Below are 20859 nucleotides of genomic sequence, written 5' to 3' on the forward strand. Positions count from 1 at the left end.
CTATGAAGCACAAGGTAAACAATTAACTGCAGCTAGAAGGTAGCTCCAAAACACCCCTTTATTGAGGTAAAAAAAGTTTTGTTACTTTTTCATCTTTATGAAATTCCTATTTGCCTTCTGTCTGCATTTTACACTTGCAAATCTCCCTATTAGATTATACAGAAACTATTATCTAAATACCTGTGACCTTTAAATGGAATTTGGAATAGACAGGTTAAATCTGCTTTTAGACTATTTTTTTTTTCTGCTAGTGCTCCCTGCAGACTTCTTTTCTCTCTTTAAAGCTGTACCAGTGTTCATTTAGTAGTAGACTGATGCTTTTATAAGAGTGCATTAGAAGTCTTTATAGAGCGCCATATAACTATAAGCAATATTGCCAGTAATTACAGTTTAATTGGATAAAAGGTAGGAAAACATGGCAAAGTGCATGCAAAATGGGATTTTGAGGGGGGAAAAAACAAACAAACAAAGAAACAAACAACGACAACAAAAAATCCTCTGAATATAGGCAAGTTTTCAGACCAGACTGAAACTATGGTGGGTTTTTTTTTAAAGGTAGGGCTCTAAGGACTTTTTTTTTTTTGAGTTTGTCATTAAGTTCTTTCCTCATTGTTAAGGAACTGAACAAACTGTTCTGGAAGATGACCATGCAGCCCTAGAAATGGAATTGCTTTTCTTGTCACTTAGAACTATAAGACAATTAGTAAATAGTACTGAGTTTGGGAACATTCTATCACCATAATTGGAGAAAGTAATATATTTTCTCAAGAACTTGCCAGATGAATCCCTGAATCATATTTAGGAATATCCAGGATATTTTACCCCTGTTTTGGACAAACAAACCCTTTGAGTTCTTGTTGCTGATTATGTGGTAAAAGTGGGAGAACCATGCAAAAAAAATCTGATCTTGATTGTGATTATAATTTCCCATTAATTCATTGTATGCTTTTACAGAGAGGATTACTGAATTTGGCAGCCAGTGGCAAAAGAACTTGCCTAAAGGAGCAGGAAGAAGTATATAAATCACATTTAGAGAAAAATTTGTCCATTTCAGAAAAAACTTGAGTCACAGCTATATTATATTAAATTGTATTTATAACCCTTCTTTCAGGAAAGAAGAAAGGAGACTTTTTTCAATGGTTTATTAGCAAAGAGTTAAGCTGGTTGGTGAAAGGAAGAACAATTCCAATAACAGTGCAAGCACGTGTCTTGGCCAGATTCTGTTTATGCCTCTGGAAGCGTTTAGCAAACTTGCAGGCAATGGAAAGAAACATGATTGATAACAGACATATATACAAAAAAAAGAGTTTGCTTGAGGGGAGGAAATAGGATTGTAGCTGAACATAAATGTGCTTCATAATTTGTGCTTCATTTCTTCCGGTGCAGTCCCATTGGCATCAATGCATAATCAATGGTGGCAGTTATCTCATAACTGGTTCCTGCAAGTTGTATGATTTCCCTTAGAGCTGAGTCTCCAAGGCTGCTGAATGGATCCTTGTGTGTCTGAGAGGAAAATGCTTGTTTTTTTCTGCGGTGGAATTATCTGATGTATTGTCATTGTATAAATTATATTTCCTCCTGTAAACTGACTACATGGGGAAAGTTCATGGAAGCTAAGCTAGGTACCAGAGCTCACAAGTTATTATGATGTTGATACAGTCTTAACTCTTGATCCTGTATTAAAGACAGTCAGTAGGATCTTGCCACTGATCAATGATTTGCTGTTGTAGACTTCTATCAAATTCAAAAGCCACCTGCTGGTGCATCTCTTTTTAAAAGATTGTCAATCCAATTAACTGTTAAGAGGCTCAGTACTTGAGATATAAATGTATTTAATCAGCCTTCTTCTGTTCATACATATAGCCTCTGTGTTTGCTATTTTTATAGTTAATTAGGGACCATTTAGAGATATAAGATATGTAAGTAAGCGTGCCATTCAAAAATGCAGCTACGTTGCTTCTCATTTTTCTGATTTGTAAGTTCGTGTATTGAGACATACTGTCAGAATAAAACTACAGATGGTTGTTCAAAAATAATTATTAAATGCTTTATAATTCTGAATTACTTACCAAAAATATATCTGTAGGCTGAATGGAAACTTGCAATGTAGAAATAACAAATTAGAAAGATATAAACTATAGTGCCTCCTTTTTTTTTGCCTAAGGTTTTCAAAATTTAGACTAATTTGTTGTAGGCTATGCTTAGCTATGCTTACATAAATTACATATTTCTTAGCATAAGCTAAGCATAAGTGAAAGCAAGAATAAATGAATGTGAGGAGAGTGTGGAAAAAATTCTGGGTCCACAGAAGTTAATAACAAAAATGTGAATGACTTTAATAGCATAATAATTTCATTCATTACTTATTTTTATAAGAATTAAAAATTAAGATACTTGTCTTAAAACAACAGTGAATGCAAAGCTCTTTCTCATAAGCTTGCATAATTAATTATGAGCTACTGACGTATACCTTAATGTTTCTGTTTGTTCATCAGTCCCTTGCTACGCTTGCTATCTTCTATGGATGTTTGTAATTAAATCTTGCTGAAAAAAGAAAAAAAATGGAAAATCAGTATTTAAATTAAAAATACAGAAAAAACTTCAAAAATACTGAAGTGGTTGAAGTGCAAAATTTCATTTCACATGTTCCAATCATCAACATTCTGAAACATTTCAACTAGCTTTATCACTTCATTTGTTGGCAAGGAGATGCCTCTCTTTAAATGTTACAGCTACATTCTTAGCTGAGATATCTTTGGAAGAAATTATCAATGAATATTGACTTTTTGTAAGATATTTAGAAAGGCATGGGAAAGGTCTGTTGTTCAGGAAAGATATATTCACTAGTGGAAAGAGAGGTTTGTTTTGTTTTTGTGTATGTATAACTAAAACAAAACATGGTCTCTGTTACTTAGAGGCCTACAAAATACGCTTTATAATGCTTCTGCTCAGTTTTCTACAGAAGTAATTTAGTAATTTTATCAAAGCCGATGGTAAAGCACAAAAGCATATTCCAGAAGATTGTATTTCTGCCTGGTATCCCCCTGCTTGTTCTGAAAAATCATTTCTCACAAGACACAACAAGATCGCTCTAGTACCCAAGAATGGGAAAATGGAATATGAGGCAACATACAGGAAGCAATATGCCATCTACAGAGATTTTCTCTAGTTGAAGTGCAAGGAGAGAGCAAAGTAAGTGTTGTTCCTTGTGAAGCTGAAGAAATAGTTATTTTGAATTGGAAAAGAAAATTTTAAAATTTGGAGGCAGAAATGTAGCAGTTGTAGCCTTGAATTCTTCCTCAGTCTGTATCCAGGTTGGTTTCTTTGCAGGAAGGTTAGAACAAACCCTGAAGAAGATAACATGGAACAACATTTACTTACACAAAATTTTGCTCATATTTCTACCAGCTAACAGAAAATTTGTACTCAGATGACAGATCTTTGGAAGATCTTCCTGCATGTTTCCATCATAAATTACAGCTGCAATGTATTATATGTATTTTAATAAAAAAAGCAATCTTATAACCCCTTGGCCACAGTGGTTGACCAATAAATCAGCCAACCAGAAACCTCCTCCAAACCATAGCCATGGACAGCAGTCCATGGTCACCGGTACTGTTCAGCTGTTAGCATGCTGGCTAGCATGGTTTTGACTCACGCTGTCCCAGACAGTGCCCAAGCGTGTTTGGAGGACACTACAGCCAGATGGTGCTCTCAGTAAGCAGTTTTGATATGGCGACCCAGTTTTGGAGCAGAGAAGAGCATAGGCATGTGGTCATGAGCCCTGCTGTTCTGATAAGACATCAGGGCCCGGAAGCATTTTTATTCAGTAATAGCTACTGATGTATCCCACAGGCTAATTGCAAGTAATGTAAAATATCTTTCCTTTATTTCAGCAGTCTAAATTTATTGTGTGAACAGAGAATCCAGTTTTTAATGTAAGTAGTTCAGATGCAGCTCTTACCTTACCTGCTTACAATTTGGCTTCCATAGTAAATCGCTATATAAGCATTAACTGTCGTATAAGGGATATTGAAACATGTCCTCATTTGTTGGAAAGAGCAGTAAAATACTGAAGTTTAGAAGTAAGCATGAGTATTAGCATTATCACTTACTTGAACAAAGCATGCTATAAACGAATTAAAAATAATGTACTTTTTGTTAGAAAACAAGCAGTATCCTACCAGACATGTAATGGGTGACTGAGTCTGTTAAGTTTTTTATCCTGCTACTAATCAACTAATAGATGTCAGTGGAGTACATATGACAGTGAAAAGAAATTCAACAATTCTATTTTTTAAGGAAAATATAGGTCAATAAGTTGCTGGGGGAAAAGCTGGCCTTATAGTCTAGATGAAAATAGTTTGAAATGCATAGCAGTGACAGTACAGCTATGAATATGATTTACTCAAGTGTCACAATAAACTTGATAGGAAAAGAATTCAGTGTTTTTGCACTTGCTCTCTGTTCTAATGGACAAATTTGTTATTTTTAAAAGCTAAACTTCTTCGACACAGTTACACATAAGTTACAGAGATTCTGTTCCACTTTTGCTAACACTCTCATCTGAACTCCAAAGAAATTGGATCCACTGTATTTGCTAACTCAACATGATTTCTAGATGTCACAGGTTTCTACTGTGTGTACATTGTAAGTAAGTGAAAGCAAGTTAAGCAAGTAAGTTAAAATTTTAAACAAAAGTTCGAAGCTGAAGCCAGGAAAGAAAAACAGGTTAATTCTGTATTTTTGGTGTTCTCAGTTTCATACTTTTTTTTTTTTTTTAAACTTCTTAATGGTCTGTTACAGCCATTGTAATGAAGATACAGACCTGAATAAAATTGCTTTGACTCTGCAAACTGTGACAAACTTGATAGCTAACCAAAACCAATTTGAATGTGCCAGGTGACAGCCATTCTCCTTGCACAGAACTGTAGTATTGATCCAAACTTGAAGCCAGGAAAATGCATAAACACACTTCAACAAACTCCAGAGATACAAAATCAGCAGATCCTGAAATCCAATTCCAAGTTACCAGTTTCAACATCAGCTTAAGAAACTAACTGGCCAGAAGAATGTCGAGATGGAAATAGGTCATGTAAAGTTTCAGCTTTCCAATCCAAACAAAGCTGATAGCTTCAGTCAGTGGAGACAACTAATCAGTTATGTATATCATATGATGGTAGACTATCAGAAACTTTCTTCGAACAATTACTCAGCTACTAAACTGTCTTATAATATGATATTGCTAAGCAATGAGGTGTGAATGACTTGGAAGGTCTGTCACTTGCAAAGAGCAAGGACATTATTTCCCATACCCAATGCACATACAGTTTTACCATTGCTGTTTTATCATTGCTTATTTTGCACGTGGTCATGGACTACATTGAAAAGTCACTATTACAGTTAAAGAAAAAACAAAGTAAGTACCTTTACATTGCAGTAGCCTAACATAAGCTTCAAGGATCTGATAATGTAATCACAGAAAATAGTATAATTTTTTCCAATAGTGTAACTACTTAAATGATTTTTATATAGTAAAGGGATAATTCACTTGCATGGGTATATAGTGGAGGGTTTTGTTTGTTTTATATTATATATTCAGGAAACTGGGAATAATCTAAAGCAGGGTCAGACTTTCAAAGTATTTCAGCAATAAGATATCTGGCTGTAAAATGTTAGTCACAGATCATGCAAACAGGCTGCATCACAGCAGAAACAGAAGCCATCTCATTGGAATCACAGCTTGGGGACTGACATTCCAGAACTATTTGGTTTTCTGACTACAGCAGTTTTTTAAAAAAACTACCTAGAATGTATAACACCTATTATGGATTTGTATGAAGAGTTTGGTAGGAATTTATTAAAAAAAAAAAATCACGCTAAATTCTTTTCCGCTTGAAATAAGGCATAACAAATACATGAACCAAACTGTGCATGCAAAAATATGCTGAGTAAGTGTTTCCCCAAGTGCAGGGAGGCTATTCCAATAAAGAGCAAAATATCCAAACTCCTCGTAGACATTTGCACAATCAGCACAGTAATCTTAAACTATAATCCTCATGTGATGTGATCTGCTTTGGTCTATCAAAAGCAATCATGCTCTGTCAGTTTATTCCAGTTAAGGTTTCAGCTTCTATTTTTTTTTAATTCTTTTGACTGAGCATTAAAAAAAAAAAGTGAGAAAAAATATTAGAGTGTGAATATTAAAAAAGTTTTCTCCCCCTTTGTGAATTTAACAGTATGCAGACGTTGGCAAATAATAAGGGGAAATTACTGTGACGAAAACAACTATATTTTGCTAGTTATAAAAAGGTGCTGAAGGCTCTGTATGACACTGATTATACAGTTAATACAAATATGTTGCTAACTATGTGAGAAGTCCTTCCCTAGCTCGTTCCCTTAGCTTGCTTGAGAAAGGGTAGTTACCATTTATAAGAGAGGGTTAGACAGCAGCCCAGACAGAAAGGCAAGTGGCTGCTGGCAGCTGTCCAGAGTTGGGTTTATGCGAGTCAGAGTGGGGCACGTGGCAAAGGGTTTTTGGATTAGGGCCAGCTACATTTTAAATCTCTTTGTCCACATTCTGCATGTAACTGCATTAAGTATATTACTGATAGTTTTCTAAATTAAAATGAATTGTTTGAAATGTTACGTAATAAAATAGTCAAGGACACAATAAAAGCAGAATACCACTAGTGTATATCCGTGCACTGAAAATAATGATTTCCTTTGTAAAATATATTGTGAATAAACTGAACCTTATATAAGAGGGTTACATTATAAAACAGTACATGGATTCAAATTATTCCCTTGCTACCTCGAATTGGGATCACTAGTGTTGCAATCTGTGTTCAGTATTAAGAGCTAGACAAAACACTCAGTTGCTCGAGGGAGGATATGAAGAGATTAGAGAGACCAATATATCACAGACTAACCTCCTTGGTCTGGACATTCACAGGGACACAAACGGTCCTCATTCTACTGCTACCTGGAACCACTAGCTATCAAGACAAAAAAAATTACCAAGTTTTCAAGGAAAGCTGAAGTTTAAGGTATGCAGTTCTTTTTATTAGTCATAACTCTTCATGTTATGCACCTTTTCCGTAGGAAATTGTCAATGTAAGTACCATTTATAAAAATACTAAATCTCAGGAGCTGAATAGAGACTAGTAGCAGCTAACATATCTTTTGTCCTAAATTTCCTTAATGGAATTCCTCAGTGATAGTATTTTTGATCCCAACTTTATCTAAACTATGGTAAGAAAGATACTTTTAGCAAAGAGGTAAAAATTAATTTATTATTAATAGTTGGTTATTCCTTGAAAAATATCAGATGTCTGGACCAGTACATAATAATCAGATGCTAGAAACAGATAAGCAATGCAAATACTTTTCATCTTCATAGCAATATATAATACATTAAAGGGTGCTGTAGTCTTATATAATATCTCACTACAATTCAGTGTTTTACAAAATAGGTTAGTAGTAGATAATGTTATAATTAAACACCATTTATATCATTCTTTTGCTTGTACCAGCTGGAAATATTATCAGCTTCATTACTTTCTTAGTATTTCAAAAATACATATTAAATTTATAGGGTTATACTAAATTTTGTCTTCGTAGTGGGTTACCTTTTTCTGACTGTGCTCCCTAACAGAGGGATTAGTGGTTCTGTGAGGGATTTTAGAGCAGCATGTTTACAAGCAATGCACAACCAGTTAGGACATAACTTTATACTGTGGAGAGACAGATGTTGCTCTGAGGTGTTTATCACCAATGAATAAATATCAAATTGCCAGAAACATTTTTTTAATAGCATTTTAAGGGCTCAGAAGTGGTCCTCTTGTCTTTGTGCGATCCCCACAGTAGCAGAGAAAAGGTTTGTGTGAGCTGAAGAATTCAGCACCTCCACAGATGTATCAAAGGGAAGCAACAGTTTTGGGAACCTCTGCTGAGGAGTTAGGGAGTGACCTAGCTGGGAAGGGGGGTGGAAAAATAAATAGACAGGCCTTAGAGAAGCACTGGGTCAGGATCATGGAAAATTAGGGAGATACATAAACGGCTAGGAGTTCAAACCTGCAGCTGCTGGAGGTTGTTAAATTTTGGTCTGTTAGGCGATTTGATTTAATGCTTTGGAGTGGTTTCTGGGAGAAGATAACTAACAAATGTGGAATCTTGGCTGTGTCCTACGCTACTTTAATCTTGCTTTAGTTTCTGAATTTTTAGGTCTGGGATGCATAGTTAATAGAAAACATGCCTGTACTAGAATTTGCCTGTGAAATCTTGATATGTGAATGAAACAGGGAGGGATTTACCTCTTTAACACAGAGGAAAATAATTAAATTTATGGGGCTCTTCTTCCATTATATTCTGCTGCAGGCAAACTCAGAAATTATCCTAGTAGAAGGCCTAAAACATCTAGATCACATTTTACAAAGGTGAATCTTAATTTTTAAAAAAATCGGTTTTCTAGGTCAAAAGGAAGAACATGAAGGAAGGAAGAGAACATGAATTTATTTAGTGTAGATCCAGGGGTTCCATGTTTTCTCTACATCTTTGCATAAGTCCATTATTTTTATGATTAAAGTTTGTAGTCTTCTCTACAGTTATTTGATTAAGCTTAAACTGTCGAAGATGCTATAGTAATGGGCAAACCTCAGAACTCAGTAAGTTCTTATTTTCGGTCTCCCACCCAAACCTGAGCGAAATGCTTTGGTGCTCTTTGATTCTCTTACTTCTTTGGCTTCTGAGTTCTAGTACATAATTTTTACTTCTATTTCTGTAGTATATGTAGTATGGGTGTTAAGGGAATAACAGATAGAAGGAATGATGACTTGTAGATACTACAGAGTAGGAGTGAGGAGGGCGGAGATGAAAGGGAAGAGAAGATAGGTGTGGGAGGGAATATTTGCTTGTTTTAGCTGAAACTGTGGATTCCTCCTTCTTTACAATTGTTTTGTGTGAATTAGTCCAACAACACTTTTTGAACTATAACTGTTATAAAACTTCACTAAATCTGCTATGACCCTAAGTATTTCTATATTATATATGAGTGAGCTTAGTTGAAGTGGAAATTCTGTTTCTGCTGGTGAGAACTGAACTAAAAGGCTAAAGAACATGGATGCAATAGGAAAAAATGGTTCAGCCTGAATGAGTGGGTTTTATGGTAACTAGCTCAGTTTATACTAATAATTAAAAACTCCTGATGGTTTAGTTATATATTTATCTAGATACTCTTCTTTATGTAACAAACAGGCTGGTTAGGGAAATGAGCAGGATATTTTTATTCATAGTGGCTTTGCCTGTGTTCTATGGCCTAACCTCTGAAGTGACTGTATTTTTTATCATTACTGTTTTGGGAAAAATTATGGCTGAATAAGATCAAAGGCATGCCTGTGACTTCAGTGCTATATTACTATGAAACATCAAGGTTTTTTAACAGTATCCCACTGAACTATTGGAATGTTCAAAAAAGTCTGTAAAAATATGCTTCTTCTACCTAACCCTTAATAATGTTTCCTTCAGCTTGGATCAGTTCACATAGTCCTTTCCCTCCCTGCCCCAAGCTATTATAAGGACTCTTCTGTGAACCTTAAAATGGGCTCTTGATCTTTACTGTAGGTGTTACCTACATTGGATGTACAGACTAGGGACTTGAACTGGAACAGAAGAGAACATTTGTAAGAAAGATTTATAAGATTAACCTTACAAGAAGACACCTAAACTGGGATTCAGTTCAAGGCATGGAGACATCTAAATTTTAAGTAAGCTGGCTATCTGGCTTCCCAGTTATTTAATAGAAACTTACAGCAAGCTGGTTAGCTCTCTAAAGTAGACATCACTGCTTGAGTCATGTGCCCATACACAGGTATGTAATGCCATTTAATATGCCTTATGGTATCAGACATCCCTACATTGCTGGCAGGTAGGACTGAGAATTTATGGAAGGCTTCTATCTCTCTGAATTGGCAGCTGAAGTCCAGGTAGAATATATCATGTTTATGTAACTGAATCACACCTGATGTTCACCTGAGTCACTCTTTAAGTTTTATTGACTCTCTCTCACTAAAATAGGAGCCTACACACTTAGTTCACGTAGAGTCTGTATGTAGGTACTTAAATGTAGGTGTCCTCATCTATCAAAATCCCACCCTAGAGTCTCACTGCTTACTACACAAAAACATTGAGGACTCTGATAACTTTTTATATATAGACAGCAAAAACTGTTAAAAGAAGTGAACTTTGGAATCCAAGGGAGTTCTCCTTCCTGTCCCCTAGAGCTGTAGCTGCTGTGGTTCCCTGTTTCAAGTCCAGCCAGTAGCTAGGCTGAGCATGTGTTCCCAGTACACACAAACGTAGTCAATCAGTCTGTACAGACGAGATCAACAGATCAACACAGACTGGAAGGCAGTGCCTTTATAGGTGCCACATACACACAAACAGCACTCATTCAAGCATGAACAAAGAGCTTGAACCTGTTCTTCCTGCCAGCTAATTGAGTTCAAAGATGACTAGCAGATCATACACATACAGTTACACATATACTTTCACACAGGTCTCTGATAGCTGGTCCAAAACTATGGACCTTCCAGTATCTGGCCCCCAGACCTCTGGTCTTTCTAGTAGCTGGTTCCCAGACCTAAGGTCCCTCCAGTATCCAGCCCTGGGACCTTATGTCCTACTTGCTGTGAGTCTGTCTTGAAGTTAGCTAGCGTCTCACACAAACACACACACACAAAATTACGCACTCACAAATAGTCAAGAATACAGTGTAGTAAGAAGATGGCTCAAACTGTGGTGATGAGGTGCAGGGTTTGGCCAGGAAAAAGTACTGACCAGCAGCCTGCTTACTTGTGACTGACTCCCTTTTTCCCCTCCTCCTCTCCCTTTTTCCACATTTTCCTCCCCTCTCCACCTTGATTCATCCCTTTCCACTCCTCTGATCCTTTCCCTAAACATCCCATGATAAGTTTTGCACTATGCCACAGTCTGCCTCAAATATTTCGTGTTTGTTTTTTTCTATCAATCAGACTCATGATAATCTTGTTTCCCTTCTTAGAAGTTACAAAGTTCTGGCTGAACTGCTTCCAGATTATGTTTGAGTAGTTCCTTCAATAGCCCATCAGCCAGTGACCTTAGAGTTCTGGGCTTTGTTATCATCTCTGTTACTTACTGTTCATTAGAGTTTATGTATTTGTGTGCTCAGTTTATCACTTTTTCTGTTTCTTGTCTTTGTCTTTTATGCTGATTAGTGTTAACTAGACATCCTTACAAACCAGATGTCCTTATATTCCAGGTGTCTTTGGAAATACTAAGAATGGAGAAGAGCTACCTGAAAAATGCTAACTCTCCCATATGCTTTGAAGTAGGCACTACTTCACCATTATAGAAGTGAAGTTCAACAAAAACTTTATTAAGAAAGAAACTAAATCCTTATCAAATTAATTTTAATTTGGAATTTGATCAGTTTATGGATTGGGGCATATGATGCAGCACTGTGTATAACAGTGGAAGGCAGGAGTCTGTGCTCCAAAATGAGGGCATGTCTGCAATCATTCACTAGGATTTGGTGGAAATATCTGTGAGTTAACACAGTTCTAACTAGCTGATGGGCTGAGAACAAATAACTGGAGTCTTTGTGCTAGCAGAGTTTTGGTATCTAAATTAATACCTGTGCATATACTAGTTAGTGTAGAATTAACTTGGGATTTTCTATCATAGAAAATCATCAGGCAGTTTTATGAACCTCACCACTGGAGCATTTGAGTGCTTCAAATCTTAAAAGCATTAATTTTCACTGCTATTAGGTTAAGAAGTGTCATTATCTCCACACTACAGATAAGCAAGGCTCCTGTGCAAAGGTATACAGTCATTAACTTCTAATGGCTGCCTACTGATTTTCCTAAGGTAAAACAAAATCTCTTCAACAGCAGAAAGTCCTTGCTTCCTAAGCACTGGATCATCTTTTAGGTCTAGCAACTTGGTGCGGAAAAAGTGACTACTGTGCTGTCTGATGCTAGAAAACATTGCTAGATGCTTAATGATCTAAAGAAACTATTGAAAGATAGTATGGACAGAGGGATAGAGAAGCTTACTGAGTATATTAAACATGTGGTTGTCTAAAATACTGAATTTTATAGTAGATTATTTCATTATAGTAAAAACCTCTTTGGCACATAGTGAAAAAGTAATAAATTCTTTTATGAAGTCACTGTATATATACTATGAAAAGTTCTCTTTCTGAAACAAAGATTATACCATGTGCAAATGTATTGTCTCACAAGTTATAGCAGTCTAAATAATAAAAAAATTGCACATAACAATGACATACCATCCACTATACAATACTTATATTTTAAGGTACTGGATACTATGCTGTAGCATGATGTTCAAACACCTGTATGATAGAACTATGATAAATAAGTAAATTAATAATAAATAAAGTAATAATAAGTAATTGGACAAAGTCTCCATATCACAGACCCTACTTCTCATAGGGGACTTTTACCTCCCTGACATCTGATGGAAGAGCAGCACAGAGGTGCACAAGCAACTTCAGGGTTCCTGGAGGATGTCAGATATAACTTCTTAACACAGAAGCTGGGTGGGACAAGTGGAGGTGATGTTCTGGATTGGCTACTCATGAACTGGGAGGAACTTTTGGGGATGTGATAATGGCAACCTTTGCTGCAACAACCATGAAATTGTGGAGTTCAAGAGAAGTGCAGGGAGTGAGGAAGGCAAGGAGCAAAGCACAGATCCTGAATTTCAAGAAAGCAGATTTCTGTTTATTCAGGAAACTGGAAGGTATGATCCTATGGGAAGCAGTACTGAAGGGCAAAGGAGCTCATGAGAGTTAGCAGATCTTTAAAGACAGTCTCTTCCAGACACAAGAATGGCCCATGCCAATAGCCACAAAAATGAGTAGACATGCCAGGAGACCAGCTTGGCTAAACAGAGACCTGACTGAGCTCCAGTGTGAAAAGAACTTACACAGAGGTGAAAGTGTGGGCAAGCTATGAAGGAGGAATTTTAAAATATTGCCTGGAAACATAGGGATAGTGTTAGGTAGTATCAAGGGCAATAAGAAAAGCTTCTATTGCTATATTAGTAGTAAAAACCTGAAGAAGGAAAATATGGGCTGGCTGTTGTATGGGGTGTGTGATTTAGTAACAGTAGACACAGTAGACAGACTTAGGTGCTCAATGTCTTCTCTGCCTCAGTTTTCATGGACACAATCTCCCAAGCTTTTTTGTCTAGAGACAGGGTTCAAGCAGGAGAAGTTACAGAAGTGGATGAGGATCAAGGCATCTCTTGAGTAATATCAACTGATACAAGTCCATGGACTAGAAGGAAAACTACATGGGCTGGAAGAATAGGTTGACATGACCTCGCAAAATTCAAGAAGTGTTAACACAAAGTCCTGCACTTGGAACAGGTTATGCCCCTGAAATGGTACAGGCTAGGGACTGACTGTCTGGATAGCAGCTTTGTGGAAAAGGACCGGGGAGTCCTGGTGGACAGTAAGCTAAACGTGATCCAGCAGTGTACCCTGACAGCAGTAAAGGTGAATAGTATATTGGGCTGTATCAAAAGTATTGTAGCCAAAAGATGAAATTAAGTTATTGTTCCCTTTTACTCAGCATTTGTTCAATTGCATTTGGAGTACGGCATCCAGGTTTCGGCTCCCCAGTACAAGAGAGATATTGACAGACTGGATCGAGTCCAGCAGAGGCTCATCCAGATCATTAGGGGGCTGGAGCACTTGAAGAAAGCCTGAGAGGGATGGTTCTGTTCAACCTTAAGAAGAGAAGGCTTGCAGGGAGGATCTTATTTCTGTCTTCAAGTTCCTAATGGGAGAGGATAGAGAAGATAGAGCCTTACTCATCTCTGAGATGCATAGTGAAAGGATGAAAGGTAATTGATGCAAGAGCAACAAGAGAAATTCTGATTAGATATAAGGTTGCCCAGAAAGACTGAAATCTCCATCCTTGAAAATACTTAGAACTTGACTGGAAAAGGTCCTGAGCAACCTAATCTGTGTTGGCCTTATTTTCAGAGAGGGGTTGGACCAGAGTTCCTTCATACCTATGTCATTCTATGTTTGTATTTGGATTAAAATGAAAATTAAGATTCTTGGGTTGTAGCTCTGCTTTTGCATGTGCCTTTATGAATAAGGAGCTATTTCTGGTATCAAGAGCTTAAAGCCTCTAAGCACATTCCTGAAAAGAAGTGTAAACTTTCTTATTTCTGAATAGACATACTTTCCTGCATAAAGACTTGTTTATTTTGCATGGGATGAGGAATATCCAGAACCTATTTTTAGTAGGACTTTACAGGTCAAAAATAAACTTTTTTTTTTTTAATTCTGCCAGGAAGCCATTTGGTAGCTGATGTCAAAAACCTAGTTCATGTGTATTTAGCGTGCTCTGCAATGCATCACTCACTACATGGAAAACCATAGACAGTACACACTGGGGCTGTGTGCTCTGCATCTCTGCTTATCACTCTGCAGGTGAGCTCCTAGAGAAGGACTTAGGTGCTTAATTTGAATCTCTTCTCCTAGGAAACACTAGCATTGACCAATATTTAGTTATAACTGATAACATACAGAATCACAGAATCACAGAATCGCTGAGGTTGGAAGGGACCTCTGGAGATCATCTAGTCCAACCCCCCTGCTCAAGCAGGGTCACCTAGAGCACATTGCACAGGAAGGCAGATACAGTAAGGCAGATTTGATGTCTAGATTCCTATTTTAAGTAAGCTTTACATACAGAGATCATGTAAATCAAGTGAACTCTTTTTGATAGTCCTGGTAAATCATAAGAATCACGCCTTGAGATTGAGAGCTTTTTTACCCTATTCTTCAGTTTAAGATGCAAATAATTATTTGTGTATTAAAAACACTGATTACAAATATATATATATATATATTTTATAATTGTGAGTAATCTATACTGTGGGAGTTCATATTTTGAGCCTACCAGTATTTCTGTGCTGTAGGCAGTTGGCAGACCTTGTTTTGTTTAAGCAAGCAAATCTGGTTGTAAGAATGCTAGGATAATTTAGACAGTGTCTGTGCACTGGCTATTTACTGGGATAAAGTGTATTTACTAAACCTTGACTGATGATAATGAGACTAAAATATCAGCAGTAACCATTCAAAAATGATTTGTGCAATGATAAATAGGATAAAGTAACATTAATAGAGTTTTGGCAGAGGTGCTGTTTTAATTAACCATCAAGTTTTCATGCAACTGCACTGTATCCCAAGAAAACAGAAATTCAGGAACTATGGAAAACCAGAAATAATTCTATCCAAGATGTTTTATCTTACCTGGAAGCTTTTATGCTATATTCAGTCTTTAAAACTGTTTTCTTCCCTAAGTGGGTGTTTTTTGCAGTATCTTTGGATAGGATAACTCATTATTCCTTTGATTTCTCAACCTGCATGAACAAAGGGGTGGAATAGGAAATTCTACATTGAGAGAAGAGTGATATGTATTTGAGTAGAACATTAATAGATAATATTTTGCACTGCAAGGTAGCTTGTTATGGCCCTTTACTGGTTGCTGTGGTGTCTAAAGAGTAAGATAAGACTGGAGTTTTGCTGTTATCTTGAAGAACGGTTGCTTTTCGGTCTTTAGCCAAACTTGGGCTGGTATGTAGATGAGAATACCTCTGACAGGGAACTAGTATTTGTTTAGAGAAGAAGCCTTACTCTGCTGTGCTCTTAGTTTAGAGCATGCAGCCATTTAGTGCAAACTGGGAGTGTCTCTGTTGCTGTATACTTAGTAGGTGTCTCCTGTGACTTCCACCAGTGTGTGAGCTGCCTATTACTTTAGTGAACAAGTGGCCTACCTATCCATTCATGTGCAGATACAAACCTGGCTTATCTGCTTATATACACATAACTCATGTCATATTTGAAAATGTTACTTCTTAGGTGTTGCATAGCATTTTTCCAGAGTCATACTCTCTTATTTCAGCCTTTAAAACTTTGTCAGTCTTTTGTATTGAATGAACTCCATTCAATGTATTGATCTAACATGATTTTGCTGATTTTTTCCTATTTAATCTCTGGTGCAGTGTGGTCGCTTGCATTCTGAAGTTGTGAACAGGGCAGGAGGGTAAGCACACTTGGGCAACTGACTCCACTATGGTATTCTTTATTTTCCTGCATATTTTTATATATTTTATTATATTTATCAAATGTATCATGTTATATATCTGGCAAAAATTAACATCAAGAAACATTGCTCATTCTATATAGCAGAAAGACTGAATTGATGACTGCTTCTTAGCCTTATCTTTTACACTCAAAGTACCCTTCACAATCTCCTTGTGTTTGAAATGGGGTAGGTAGGTAGGGAATACGGTAACATTTAGTTGGTGGGTAGAGGTGCTGTAACAAGTATTTGTGCAAACTAGAATATGAAATGATTCAGGTGTGAAATGTGTTAAATATATTTATCTAAATTCTATTATCCAAATTCTTCCCTCGTGGTGGTGAGCAGTACAACCTCCATTAATCGTACAGCTGATTAACACACCTTCTCCCTCCTTCACTTTTATCTGGGCATAAAGCCAGGCATATTATTAAGCTACATGAGTTTTCCGTCCCCTCCCCTTTTGCCAGTGTGTGTAGGTGTTACCGACCTGTTATTGTTTACTTCTGATGATCGTAACATTACTTCTTCAAATTCCTTGTACTAAACAGCCTCCCCCCACCCTTAAAATGGAAAGAGTACTTCTGTACTAAGTAGGCTACTGATGAGAAGATTGGATGTCTCCAGTGCTGTTAATCAGTGAATTAACTTTGAGTGTTCATTTTAGTGCTGAAGATACACACACTCAACTGAGATTTACCCGCCCCAGATCAGATTTAGCACCACCAAGAGATGAACCAGTCTGTGCTAGTGCTGTTTCTGCCTGTCCAAGTTGGACCTGCTACTTGTAAGATCTGTTTAGTCCAGTTTGTATGCCGAACTAGTTTAGGTCAAGATGAAAGTACTAAGTTACTGATACAGTTCAGTCCTTCATCTGGATGCAATTACACCAGTTTAAAGTATCCTGTACCATTTTTTGACAAGGATGAATAATACCATGTATGAGCTTAATGCTGTAAGATAAGTCAGTGTTTGTGGATTGTACTAGTTTGTTTTGGATTCAGAATCACTTTAAAAAACTGTACAAAAATTAAATTGTACAAAAATTAATTGCACAAAAATTTATGTACAAAAATTACAAAAAACTGTAAACTGGCTCTCAAAGAGTAGTTGGATTTGCCTCTATTTATGATTATCCTTTTTATACTATCTAGTGTCTAAGGGAAGGCCACTTGCTTCTATATTTCTGCCTCTAAATTTACATGCAGAGTTCTAATTTTCATGTGCTTTTTTAAGAGATTGTTGTATTTTTTGAAGAGGCTTGATCATATTTGTCTGTGCTAGTGATTAAGAAAATACTCTTTTTCCTTTTTAATTGTGTATAGCCTGACACCACCAAGCCATTTGTTGCAAGATAGACATTATAACTTCTGAGAAAAAAGGCTGATTCACTTGATAACTCTTCTCTACTTGCTACAGCAGAGTGTTATGCTTAAATGGCTTGTGAGTTTTGTCATTAGCAGCAAAATTAGAGAGTTGGTGTCACTTTTGGACAGAATGGGAAGCAGACAGAGGGAAAAGAAAGATGTGGAAATGATGGGATGCAGGAAAAACAGGCATGCAGTGGTACTTCTGGGACAGATAACCATTGATTTCCTGCTATTTCATAAGAAAAGGTAAATGTCACAGAACTGTGAAGAGAGACAGTTTCCACAAAAATCCCTAGGATATTTAAAATCATAATCATTTTAAGGTGACAGTCTTGGCTCCAGTGAAGCCAATAGCAAGCTTCCCATTGAAGATACTTAGGTCAGTATTTTATCTTGCCTCTCCATATGGGCTCAGCTTACTTCCTTATGCATTATATACCACTTTCCTCCCGTCATCTACCTCAGGACATGTTAATGGTGAAATATGAACACTGTATGTAGTTTTGTTCAATAAGAACTAACAAAGATGATATTTCCCCAATTTTAATTGTTTTATTAAGTGAATTTAATGTTTTGATCACACTTGTTTTTTCTGCATCTATATCTTACATATGTCATCTGTTTTTAAGCAGAACTTGACTCCTAGACCTGTGTCAAATGCTCTAGTTGTCTGTTCTGGCTTTGAATAAATAGTGATAATCTTTTGTAGCAAAACTGCATTTGCATATTAAACTTCCAAACTACCTAGGTAAAGGACAGGAATATCACCCTCCACAGAGTATATTTAAGTATACATGTGTATTTAGGTGTATGTGAACACTAACATTAGTATGTATCTTAAGACAGAGCACTTTCACTTTTGAAATCACTCTTTCCCCTTTTTTATTGTGCATTCTCCTCCATCTATGCAGGAGCACGTTGCACATTTACTCATACCTATGTACATTTTGTCTGCATGTTGGCTAAATGAATAGGGGAATATGTGTGCGTTTGCATCCCTGTAAAACCATTAACTGAAATTTGTGTCTTTACCTCACATGCCAAGTAAATCTGCTTTCATCCAGGCTGCAACTCTGTTGTGAGTCACCTCTTCCGCAGGTGTCTGTGGTGTTTTTACCTAAGATGTTTTATGAACAGGTGTCTATTTACACTCGTGTCATACTACTCCACTTACATGCTTTTTTTCTGTGCTTTATCATTGTCTGCATTGAGCTGTTATTTGGAAATGTAACAGTAAAGTCACTTCAGAGAAAAGTAAGAAGCACCCCACTACTACTAGTTTCATCATTTCATATGAACTAGTACTGGGAAAAAAAAGGACTCTGATTGTTATGATACAAAAGTAATATATATTCTTGGATGAAGCATCTTTACTTACATCATTTTGGGGACTGATCTACATCCAGCTGCTTATGGAAAAAAGCTAGCAATGACTCTACAAAAGTAGACAAGCAAGAATCTTGAATGCTATCACATCCTAGTAGCCAGAACAACTGATGTTGTTGAAGATCTAGCTGTTTCAGATGGCCAGCACATTGGGATGTTCAAAATAGTGCCAAAATTTTGTATCTTCCTCTAGGGAGGGTTGGACTATGGGAAAAATGTGGGCCCATTGATTGATGGGGCAGGAAACCTAGTGACAAAGGACACAGAAAGGCTGAGGTACTCAATGCCTTTTTTTGCCAAGGCTTTTGCTGGTAAGGTAAAGGGCCTCCCAGATCCCCGAGCCTAGTAGCAAAGTATGTGGGAGTGGAGAATTATCTGTATTAGATAAGATAGATTTAGGGAGCACTTAAATCAGTTAGACATACAGAAACCCATGGGACTAGATGGGATGCTGAGGGAACTAGCTGATGTCATTGCAAAACCACTATCATCTTCAAAAGGTCATTGGGAAAGATCCCTAATGACTGGAAAAAAGCAAGCACCACTCAAGAAAGGCAAGAAAAAAGAGGACTGAGGGAACTACAAGCCAGTTAGCCTAACCTTGCTTCCTCGAAATGTTACAGAGCAAATCCTCCTGGAAGCTTTGTGCAAGCAGATGAAGGACAAGAAGACGACTGAGACTGGGAGCAGCCAGCATGTGGTTACCACAGGCAAATCATGCTCCATCAACATAATTGCTTTCTCTGACACGATGACTGGTTGTATGAACAAGGAGAGAACAGTGGATGTTGTTTTGCCTTGACCTTAGCAAGGCTTTCAGCATGATATTCCATAGCATCCTCATAGCCAAATTGGTGACACCAGTGGATGGAAAATAGGCTGAACTACTGGGCTCAAACAGGCTGTGATTAGCAGTTCCAAGTCCAACTGGGAACAACTATCTTTGGAACCCATAGTGTTTAATGTCTCTGTTAATGATTGGGACAAGGGCATGAAATGCACCCTTGGCAAGTCTGTGGTTGATACAAAATTGGGGAAGAGCGGTCAGTATGCTGGAGGATAGGACTGCCTTTCACAGGGGCTCTGACAGGCAGGAGGGATGGACTGACAGGAACCTTATGAAGCTGAACGAAGGCAAGAGCAAAGTCTTGTATCTGTGATGGAATAATTCAATGCAACAGGACAGGCTAGTGGCCAACTGTTTACAAAGCATCTTTGCTGATAAGGTCCTGGTGGACAAGTAGGTGAACATGTTTCAGGAGTATGCCCTTGTGATGAAGGATGCCAGCTGCAGATTAGGCTGTATTAGCATGAGTGCAGCCATCTGGTCAAGGGAAATGATTCTTCTTTATTCAGCAGTTGTGAGATTACATCTGGAATACTGTGCCCAAACTGGGACTCCCCAGTACTGGAAAGACTGACATATTGGAGCCAGCCATCTCTAGGGTGGTCAAAGATTGGAACAGGGGCCCAGAGAGGCTGTGAAATCTCCATTCTTGGAGACATTCAGAACTCATCTGGACATGATGCTGAGTAACCTGACCTAGCTGGTCCTGCTTTGAGTGGGGGTTTCCATGGATGGCATCCGGAAGTGTTTTCCAGCCTCCATTATACCCTTTGGCTGTAGTACGCTTCACCAGACTTTGGCCACTTAACAGCACGTATTTATTCGCCGACGGATGGCGGGGAGGGGGGGAACAGGAGGCAACACCCCAGCATGGGTGGGCGCAGGTGCTGAATCCCCGCTGCCCAGTGCGAGGGCTTGCGGGAGCTCCCGACCGGCCGGCCGTTTCCACCATCTAGCCCTGATGCTTACAGTCCGCCGGCAGAGGGTTTGGGGGCCGCCGCGGGAGCCGGCGGGGACCCTCCGCGTCGCCTTTAAAGCCGGGGCGAGGGGCGGGGAGCGGGGCGGCGGTGTGCGCGGCGCGGCG

Source organism: Apteryx rowi, unplaced genomic scaffold (assembly GCF_003343035.1).
Source record: "Apteryx rowi isolate R43461 unplaced genomic scaffold, aptRow1 scaffold_108, whole genome shotgun sequence".
NCBI classification, from domain to species: Eukaryota; Metazoa; Chordata; class Aves; order Apterygiformes; family Apterygidae; genus Apteryx; species Apteryx rowi.